Consider the following 11627-nt stretch of genomic DNA (forward strand, 5'->3'; position numbering starts at 1 on the left):
GTGTACTTTCCCATTTAGATAAACTGCTCAAAGTTAATGCAAGTAGGCAATACCCAGGAGAAGTCAGGAAACAGATTGGAAAAGTAATGAAGAGTCCAGCAAATAACACAGTCATTAGAACAGACAAGGAGAAAAGAATCTTATGCTATGATTTTGTTTATTTACTTAGGTTATGTGTTTGATTATTGTTTGGTTTTATTTTCTGGTACAGAATTTCAGATAAAGAAAAGAATTGGGCAGTACCCAATGGTATTTTTTGTACTTCTCACGCTTGAAAAGTGAATTGAGTAGAATCAAGAGTTCAAGATCATCTTCAGCTGCACAGCACATTCAAGGTTAGCCTGGGCTTCCCGAAGCCTTATCTCATAAAACAAATAAAAACCAAAATTAAACAAAAAAGATGAAAAATAAACAATACATACATACACACATATGAGAAAGAGGTGGTCCTTTTGTTAGTGCTCACACAATGCAAATTATAGGAGGAAGAAGAAAAACCAATTGCAATATTTCTGATTTTTTTGCTTTTTTTTTTGAATACTCACTGATTTCCACCTTAAGAACCACAGCAAGTTAGTTCCAAGATACAAGTACAAAGCAGAAATGAAGCAGGCTGAGAAGACAGCAATTTCTTCAGACTAACCCAGACACTGTGATTTATTTTTTAAATCTATGCTTTGTTCTTACATTACATCTTTGAAAATTAGACATTTTTGGCTTTTATTTTACTTAGCTAATTTCTTTTTTTTATTTTCCATGTCTATTTAAAACAATACACCCTTAGTTTTTGTCATATTTAATATATTATAAAATGTCATGTTTCGTTAATTATAGATTCCAATTTCAATGTGATATTGTCATCAACATGATATAGATGGTTACCTGCTAGTTAATTATCAGAATTTTCCATGTCTGATTTTATTTCTTTATTTTCTTCAGATTGTTGGCAGCCTGGAGCATGTATAGTAATTCTATGTAAGTCTAACTTGCTCATAAGATATATCAACTCAAAGAATAAACACAATAGAAAGTTTAGAAGTTAGACATAGAAAAAAAATGAGGGAAAATGGAGAGGACTTGGTCCTCCCAAAATTTTGTCAAGCAAAAGAAGTCAAATAAATTCATATGGAAAAAATGTGAGTTGAAACGGTAGAAGAAAATGCAGGAACATGGGGCTTTAAGAGAAGAATATCCTCTTGGATAATGTCTAGAAAACATTCCTGGGAGTGCATGGAAAACAAATGATCTAATTGATTTAATTTACTGGCTCTACAAAAGTGGAAAACAATAATCCCTCACCTAAAATGACCATGACTCAGGATTACACTCATGGTTCTGATCCTGAATCCAACCTAAATTGAAAAGAAGTATAACTCGTTATAAAAGTAAACTAAAGCCTTTGAAGGGTGTGTGAGATGTAGCACTGAGACCAAGTGGGTAATAAATAAAGGAATACTCCATCGAGGATCTAGTAACAGGTGGTCATTGTTTCCTGCCTCCTAATGTCTTGAGATTTCCAACACATTATATTCCTCTATGACTTTAATATTTGGAGAAATATGACAGGTTAAACTTTTTATTTTATAATATTTTAGTTTTTTGACTTTAAAGGAAGCAGTTTTGGACATGGACAGAGTACAACAGTGCCAGGGTCACATGTATCAGGAAAAAGGACCACAGAGACACAAAGTGAAAGTATCAGAGAATGTAAATGATCTCCCTTCGGTGGCTATCACCATCCCCAGTGATACACACAGGAAGCTGAAGGATTATCACATAGTGCAAAATTAGAATGGAGGGTGTATATGCCATGCCAACTCCTGTAGTTTGGTGTCATCTTTCAGAACCATGGAGTTGAGATAACCAGAGGTCATGCATATAAAATCTACAAAGACTTCTTAATGGGTAACAATGTCTTCCATGGCCTTAGAGAGATATAAAGCATCACGAATAACACAAAATATCAATTCTGACATACTCTATACTGTGTAATTACCTTTACACCATTTGGTTAATTAGCTTGCCTGACAGCAAATTGCAAAAAGTAGAGTTAGTATACATCTGTTGAATTCACGTTTTGTTGGAAAGTACTTAAAGTAGGGGCTGAATATCAATTTGATGAAAGATCAAAGATCTTCAGAGTAAGCTGATACACACACACATACACACACACACACACATAATCACAGATATAATATATATGGTGAAAGACAGAATAGGAATAATAAGAGCGAATTGCACCATGCCATTTCTTACTTCATGACTACTGTTTAAGAGAAGAAAAAAAGAGAAGTCTTGATTCTAAGGAACTATGGTAGAGACTGGCTCCCATGACAGAGGTCAAATGAAAACTGATACTTAATTATAACATTTTAGAAAAGTTAAATTTTATTTAGATTGTGAAAAATTTGGGGTTGAAGTCAATTAAAAAGTACAACTGAAATAGGTTAAACTTGTGGTTTGCATGGTTACACCATTCGATGACATGTGGGAAGCATTCTTGAATGGAAGAAAAGCATCATATAAGTTTAGACTTCACTGATCCTGTGGTTTTTGAGATCGGAACCTAACTGAACTCTCCAGTGTAGTGTATTCTCCTGATGTACATGTATGTGCGCGTATGAGCATATAGGTGTGTTTTCCTTCTAAATTTTGTAGAATTGTTGTAGTCAGGTGGGAACTCTGTCTATAAATAATCTGTGATGAATTAACTATAAGTAAATTAATCTAGGGAAAATTAAATTTCCATTAAGGTATTTATTTGTTATTGAAAAATAAATTTTAAAATTGAAAGGCAAATTAGTTAAAAAAATGGTGTTTAGTTTCCCTAAACCAGAACATTTGTAAAAATAGTTTTAAAATATTAAATGATCTAAAGCTGTGGTCCAGCTCAAAATCCTCTGTTTCATTGTTTTTCTGTATTTAGATTTCCTAAGATCCCTATGCAGTGGATGGTGAAACTATTGCTCCTCAGGGAGGAGACTTTCAGTTCTCTGATTTTGGTCTCCTGCTCATTCATCAAACCACACTGGAACTTGTCCCTGGTCAGATAACATATAAGGCCACCATGCACGTTCTAACAGCCACCTGGGAGAAATGATTAAAATCATGTGGCTAAGCTCTTCAAAACATATAGAAAAATTGATATGCCTGTCCCCGTAGGAGGAAAAGAAATCCACATGAATAATGACTTTAAATGGAACCTTGGGTGTTGCTGAATGTCCATTGTGTATTCTGTAGTGCAGCCAAATTTTCTAATCTGAAGGATTGTGGTGTTGGCTGAGAGGAGAGTAAAACAAATGTATGGGATAAGGGAAAGTGTTTACATGTGGTTTTGTGAGGCTATTCTTTTAAAGGCAAGATTTTTATTCTTTCCTTAGGTCACTATATTATTTTCCATTTAAAAGAAGATATTGTTTAGTTTAGTGAGTTGACTTTCTAGCCCATCGACATCGGAAATATGGAGATACAACTGTGACTTACTAGTTGGGTTAATTTAAGTTAAGTGTTGTAGGTTAATGGTATTGATAAATATGAATAAAATCCCTGGGTAATGAACAAAGAGTGAGTGAGTGAGAGAGAGGGTGGGTGAACAAGCCAGAGGGCTAGTGAGTGAGTGTAAAAAGAGAGGGAGTGAACAGATGAGTGAAAATAACAAATGAGACTCAAGCCTTCCATAAAAGGGTGATAAGAATTTTACTTAACATATTATGACTGTGGGAACTTGAAATGCTGGGTTTAAGGGTTTTGTTTCTTAGCTAATGGCTTCAGAAAGTTTGTGAGGAAAGCTATAATTTGCAGAGAATGTAGTTTACCTGGTAAAGTGGTTCAGATTTTAAGGGCTAGGGCTCATAACCAAAAGTCAAAAAGTGTACTGTTTATCAATGGATCTGTTCCTTTTCATGTTACGTGGCAGACCATTTGGCATTTGATAGAAAGGACAAAAGAATATGACCTCTTTAAAGAACACAAACAAAAATGAAAAGTTAGAGAAAAATTTATGCTTTGTCATAGGAGAAATGAAAAAGTCACACTTAGTAGTTTTTTGAGGGTATTTTTGCTTTGTGGTCATTTAACATTGCTCTTCAATCTACAATAAAATCAAGTTGTTATGGAACTTTCAAAAAAGGTGAATTTTCTTTTCTTTGTATAACTTTTGAATTTTATAGTTATAAAATAAGAATCTATATTCTAGAATATATAGTTAAGTGTAGTAAAGAAACACTTTCCTTCTGTAGGTACAACTTAATGATTATATGTGACGAAGGAGGTCACCACTTTGAATGCTCAGCTATCTACTGAGCATTTTTGTTTGTGATGACAAAAATCTTTTATTTTCTCTCTGGGATCCAACTACCTGGAAGTATATCTGTCACATTGTTGTCTACCATAAAGTTTTGTCCCCTAATATTTCTTGAAAACTTACAGAGAAATTTTTAATTCATTACTTTGCATTAACTTTTTTGGTCTGCATAAAAAACATAAAAATTGAAGGAAAACATTTAATTTTCCCAGATTCACACATGGAAGACTTAAGAGAGCTGAGGAGCACAAGGCAGTTGGCTTTAGATATCATGCTTTTAATCTTAACAATGTACTGCCTGAAACTATGAGATTATTCAGATAATAGAAAATCAAAGGGTCTGGTTGATATTATGTGTTTAACAGAGATAGAACAACTACAAATCTCATGTAGATAATCAGAGTCCCAAGAACATTTTCTTTTGAGGAAGGGAAAAATGAGCAGTTGATACCCATTTCACCCTGATATATATTTAAATTAGCATAAATTGTAATCTTCAGGTATAATAATCCCATTGTACAGTGATGGGTTTTTGAATCTTAAAGTGGTAGATCAGATGATGGTGTATGACTTCCCTTGCCTTTATTGTTCTGAGTTCCTCTCTGTGGGTTTATGCAGCCTGTGATGAAATGTTCACTGCTCTACAATAAAGGGAGAATATCAGAATGCACTTTTTAGAAGCAAGATTTTAAGGAATGTTCTTGATTTTGGGATAACATGCTCTGCATTTATTGTTTTTATGTTTATTGAATTTCTTTTGCTTTATCTTTATGTGAAATCCACTTTCCAACCAATAGCATCCAGTGTGCTCCAACCAATAGCATTCATTAGCTCCTTCAGATGGATTAGGTTCTGCAAATTCCTCACCTGTTTGAGAAGAAAATTCATATCCAAAGGAAGTCTCACCCCTCAAGAACTTTTGGGAGTGAGTCTTTGTAACAATTGTTCACACAACCTTGAGTTTACCGGGGTAAACTCAATTCTCAATTCGATTCGATTCTCAATTCAATTCGGAGAATTCTCAATTCTCCGAAGTATAATTCCTGTTCCTCCCACTTTTAGGGGCAGGCTATTCCTAGTTGGTGTGCTAAACAAATCTCACATTTTCCTGTGTCTCCTTTCAATATCCACCTGGTAGTGAATGACGAAAATTAGAAATTACCTTTTTCTCTGTGTTTCTTTCTAAGACGATCAAAGCAACATTTTTGGGAAGAGTTCTGGCCCTGTTTGAGTTAAAATGCCATGCTTTATTGTAGATTATTTTATCCAGTCTCCTATGAACCAAATAAGCCGTGGGGTCAAGTTCAACATGCCCCACTGATTCTTACTCAGGGTAAGCCCCCTCTAGTTAAACTTTTGAGACATCACATTAAATTTGATTTAAAAAAAGCTACCACTATATTACTAAGTATCAGTGGAGCTAAATCATATAATTGCTGGAATATAGGTATTTTTTCCACAGACAGCAAGAATATGGTTATCATCTCTGTCTCATCAGCTTAGCAAATATACCTGAACACCAGATCTTAATACTAGAAACTTCCGTGTACTTAAAGTAGATTATTGGTGTGACCATTTAGTAAGGTTATTTTTATTTTCTGTTCTAGGAATTGAACCCAGAATCTCACATTTTCTAGGTGAGTGGTCCATTACTAAATTACATTCCAAGCCATCATTATTTAGGGAGTTTCCAATAAACATGCCTAAGGTCTGGCTTTCAGTTATTTATCTCTAATTTTCTTTGGATAAATTATTCGATCTTTTTAGATCTTTCTGTCTTTATACATAAAGCAGTGATCACAGTAAAGGGATTAGCATATTACAAGAGTAATAGTGTAAAAGCAGTAAATCCTTGCTTTAAGTCAGGCATTTCTATTATGAATTAACTCTATCAAATTGCCTCCTCGGAAACATTGAGTTGCTTGGCTGCGTCATGTTGTCTTGAATGAGTGAGTATTGACATCACTTCTTATAAATAATATCTAAAAATAGGAACTTATAATTTATTGCCTCATTATTAAATATGGGCTGACCGTTACTGTGACAACTCTCTAGGCTTTCGTGAAAAACAAAATCTATGAATAGCACACACAACTTTCAATTAAGTATAGAAATCACTGCATGATTTTATGTATATCAACACTTGCATAGCAGTGGTAATAGTGCTATATCATACAATGAGATACTAAAAACAACAGAATGAAAACTTTCTCTTCCACTGCACATCATCCTTTCTTCTTGCCTTTTTGTCCCACCAGTGTCAGGGGAGTTAAATAAATGCTCACACTGTAGCTTTAGTTCAAGTCACAGCTCAGACTCACAGAAGCAGAGCTAACAGCTCCAGATGTCCATTAGTCATGGAACCATGAAGTTAGACCCCACTAGTCTGTTAGTAGGTTTTGGGAAGATCATGGAATTATCTTGCCACCATACACTTAAACAAAAATATGTTTTATCAGTTCAGAGCTGAAAAGATAATTCAATGCCAATTTTAAATAAAAAGAAAACCGTAAAGAAAAAAAAACGAAAGTTTGACAAATATTTAGATGTAGCGGGAGAAGAAGCTATAAGTTCTGAGAACATTAACAAAGGGATGTTGCAATGCAGACGATAACCTGGGTTTTGTAGAGCTAGCAATGCCTTCATTATTGCATGGGACAGACCTATACTGGCTGCAATTATGTCTAGCAGTTTATAGCAGCAGGGTGAACTTGCCAGGGGCTGGGAACCTTCTGGATTTGTGGTTCTTCAGATGCGCTTCTGTACTGGAATGTTTGCCTTTATTTGTTTTTAATAATAATCCAAAAAAAAAAAAAACCTTAAAAAGTGGTTTGGGCCTCAGTAGACTTTCTGTGGAATTCAAGAAAGGACTGTGGAGGACTTTGTGGCTCTTTGTGATGCTAAAACCAAAGCTTTGCATTTTCCCAGTTGGAATTCCAGACACTGAAGAAGCCAACTTTAATTATTATTATTGCTTTCCCCAGAACTGAACCCCTTTTTGATTATTTAGGTTTATACTAATCATTTGCAAAACATACTCCCTTTCCCCCAAGTAAGGCTCAAAATAAAAGAAGGGAAGATTTGCAATAAGATTTTAGAAGAGCCAACTCTTAGAGTTTCCATGGAGACCTGTGATATGGTGGGTTTATTACAAGAGAAATATTAATAGAATTAGGGTCAGCAGTGAGACACAAATTTCACAAATGTGTAGAAGAAATTGGTTGCCTTGGGTAAGTAGGAGCTGGGATTAGAAATGCTATTTAATGGTAACTTCTAAGCGTCCAAACTGAGATATTAATAATAATAGAATCTCAGAGTTATAACAATTTTGCAGATTTTAAATCCAAAACTTATCTGCAAAAGCTAACTAGATCATTTCCAAATAGATTATTCAATTTCTACTTAAATTCTGAATAGATAGGCTAACAGCTTTTGCCTTTTAAGTTGAAATAATAGGGCATGAGAGATAGCTCAGGCAATGAAGATATTTGGCATCAAGCCTGATGACCTGAGTTGTATCCCAGGGTCCTGATAGCAGAGGGAAAGAGTCAACTCTCACAAGTTGTTTTCTGAACATAGCACATAAAGTACAGCATATGTAAACACACACATACACAAATAAACAATTGAACAAATAAGTAAAGGTAATTGCATCAAACTCATGAATCATGAATGTGTCTTCAGAAATTACTGCTCCATTCTTGAAAGCTGGTCAATTATTTTAAAATGTTATTATCCCACTCTATTCCCTAAATTTTTTTTTGTCAAGATTCCTAAGCTCCTACAAGTATTTTACTCCCATAAATTACATCAAATTAACATTGACTGTACCATGAGCCACACTCCGATGCAGGTTCTTAGAATAAAAAGATGACCAAGAGGCTGTGGTCTTCAGATCTCAACTGAAACAAGGAAATTGAAAGGTTTATAATCACATGGTGCTAAGTTCTCACAAATGCTAAGCAGAGAGACTGGAGAGTAACCAAACAGTGCTTAGATACGCCGGGAAAGCAGGGAAATCAATGTCTAAATAATATCACTTCCCTGAATGAAAAATTAAGGAAAAGCATTTCAAACAAATGAGGACACTTGTGGAAGATATAGCTATGTGTAAAACATTAAAGAGCAAGGACCACGTCCAGTGAGCATTTTATATGACACTTGAACGAGCCTAGAGATTTCACCAGCATGAATTACCTACTTTCCCCCAATCACCTAAAGTTTCTATTTTCTCTTAAAAATTCATAGTCTGCTTTTCAAATTTAAGAATAATTCTACTTCACAAAGAAGACACTGAAATGGGAACTAAGGATTTTGGTTTTCTCATAAAATAATTTAATAACATATTCTCATATGTTAATTATTAGGTCTCCTTTCTTCTTGATTCTGGCATCGAAAAATTTCTGATTTCTTTCCATTCTTTGCATCCTTAACTCATCGGAGGGATTCCTCTGAGTAACCCTTTTATATTCCTTAACACTTACATGTAATTGTGAACCCTTTCATTTTTTCTTGTTTCTTTGTGCCCAGTACTCCTTTAGAGAGTTGACAGAGTTGTTTTTAAAGTTGATCATAATAGTTATAATATAGTTTAGTATACATGCTTAACTACTGTACTATTGTCAATTGTTTCAACAGTCTTTGATATCAATTTATTCAATATTGGAAACAGTCTTATAAAATAGTCATTAGTGTTATATGCAATAGTTATATAAATAAAGCTACCAATGAAAGGTTCTGGGAGTGAATAAAGATAAAACTCTATTTCAGCATTTCCTTCCTTAAAACAAAATGCAAGCCAGGAACAATATAGCTCCCTCCTATTTTTACCACCTTGGTTTTATTGTGAATTGAAAATGAGAAAATTCTACTTTTAATTCCCAATGTCATTGTGGTTTTTGTTGTTGCTTTTAAATCATGAATTCTGGAATATACAGCCCTCTCATTGAGCACTGTGAGATGTTATTTGTAGTTTTAGTGATAAATATCACCGAATATCCTGAAATAACTCCACATTTGATGCTTTGCAAGGGTTTATGTGTGTGCCCAGTAGGAATAGTTTCCCTGGAAATAGAACTACTTTGAAGAATCAATGCAGTTCAAATGTACTTCTTAGATTTAATTGTTTTATTTAAAACATTTGCTTCTATTAATCCTTACAGTCAAATGAAAATGCTAAAATAATCTGAACTCAAAACTACAATATTACAAGATAACAAAAGTAAGCATGAAGCATCTATACTAGCTTTGAAAACCCACTATCTTATTTCTGTTTTATGACCTCCTGACTTCCCAGATCTTCACACCTCCATCCAAGCCACCAAGGGCCTCTGTATGGTTCTATTTCTTACCATGTCATATCCTTAGTTTTTAAATCTTGTCTACTACTCTAGACCTAAAATACTTGAGAACTAAAAATAACTAGAGCTTGGAATCATCATTTAAAAAAAAATATTCTGGCAGATTCTAAAATCACAAATGGGAAATTCTGTTACGTTAACTTTCATAAGATGTGGACAACGTTCTCTGTGAAAGCAAAAGACACACTTTGGAAGATTTGGGGATGAAAATCATTGACTTATTCGATGGTACCAAGGGGAAATTGAACTGGAAGAACAAACAGAAGCAAAGTTGGAGGCTTATGTTTAAGGCAAGGGCACTTGTTTTTAGTCTGCATGATATAAATCTTTTTGAAGAGAAGTAAGCTTGCAAAGGCAGGGCTGTGTCTGGCTCTGGTCTTTGAGGCAAGCAGGGAGAGGAAAAAGGGGGCACATGCCATACACAGTTGAACAAATGAAAAGCACAGGGTGCAAGTTACATTCTGCTAACAGGCACCACGGGTAACATGAAGATTGCAGTTTTTCTGGAGGAAAGCACAGGGCTCGTTATTATTTGATTTTGAAATGATCTCCTCCATAACTGTTTCCCTCATATAAGAGACATCACGGAGAACACGTTCTAGTCTTGGTCATAATTCTATTAATTCTTTGGCTTGAAAATATCTGGGAGGTATTCCTTATTGCAAGCTGAATAATGTGCTTGCTGATTCTCAAGAGGAGAAAGGACTAACTCGCCGGGAGATAGAAGAAAGTGGGGAGAAGGTGCGAAGAGTGCTGAGGTAAAGGAATGTTATTTTGGCATCTCGTCCTTGTCACTGACAGCAGGTGCTGTGGGGGCAAAGACAACCAGATAAAGTGCAAGGAAACCAGCGGAACAGACACAAAGGGGAAACAAATCCCTCTGCCCCGTGCCTCATTAATCTTGTCAGAAAGACTCATGGTCAAGAAAGGCTAATCTTCTCGCTGCCCGAAGAAGCCTCCCCCACTCCCAAGAATGTATTAAAGGTCTGGGATATCTAATGACGGAGCCATTTAATAAATGACTTACTTACGTCACTATAAACACTAGCCAGCAGCTGGAGGCTACAAGGCAAGCACTAAATCCTTTACCTGACTTTCTAAAGGTTCCTCTAAATCATATTTAGTGACAGGCTGAGGTACACAGGCATCAGGATTTAGTGGCAGGGCATACTTCATGCTGTTTGGGGGAGGTCAGAAGGTCTGACTTGGATTTCTTCCCAGTAACCTGATCTAGGTGAAGCAGCAGGTTATAAAAGAAAGTCAGTTTCTGAGATACCCTGACTTTCTTTAAGTGCCAAGAACCTTATAGGGACCTAGTGAGAAACAGGAAAAGATCAAGAGAGATTCAACTCTATTGATCAGTATTGCAATTTCAATTTCCTAACACAATATGAAATGGATGCTACTTTATCCCATTCAAATATTTCTGTAGGTTCTTAAGTTTTTCTTTTATTACCCAGAAGAGATACCTAAAAGCAGTTTTCCTTGAAATGTAAAACAGAACATTAGATTTTAACTTCTTCAAAGACAATTTCTAAGACTTCCAGATATTTTTGAGCACATAATATGGAAACCTCTTCACAAATCAAAAAAGGGAAAAGAAGAGAGGAGACAGAAACAAAGAAAGTATATATTTTGTTAAAGATTTGTCACAGTCAAAATGTCAGTGTTTGTCCCTTTGTCCTGACAGCAACTTCGACGAATTAAAAACCGTTAGTTCAAGATCACACTAAATAAAGGAACCCTGACATTTGATTCTAGTTTTGTCTGATTTGAAAACCTGAGATGTTTGCTCTGAAGCAAATCTGTTTGAGTTTAAGGAAATTTTCCAGTGTTTCGAACTCATAAATGACTGAAAGTTGATTTGCGGAAAATGTCTAAAGACTGGCCTTGATTGCTTCTAGTGTAAAGACTTTAGGATTAGCACTCTGGTAAGGCAGAGTTAGATTTTCAAAATCATCCAG

This window comes from Myodes glareolus, chromosome 1 (assembly GCF_982192425.1).
Source record: "Myodes glareolus chromosome 1, mMyoGla1.1, whole genome shotgun sequence".
In the NCBI taxonomy this organism is placed as follows: domain Eukaryota; kingdom Metazoa; phylum Chordata; class Mammalia; order Rodentia; family Cricetidae; genus Myodes; species Myodes glareolus.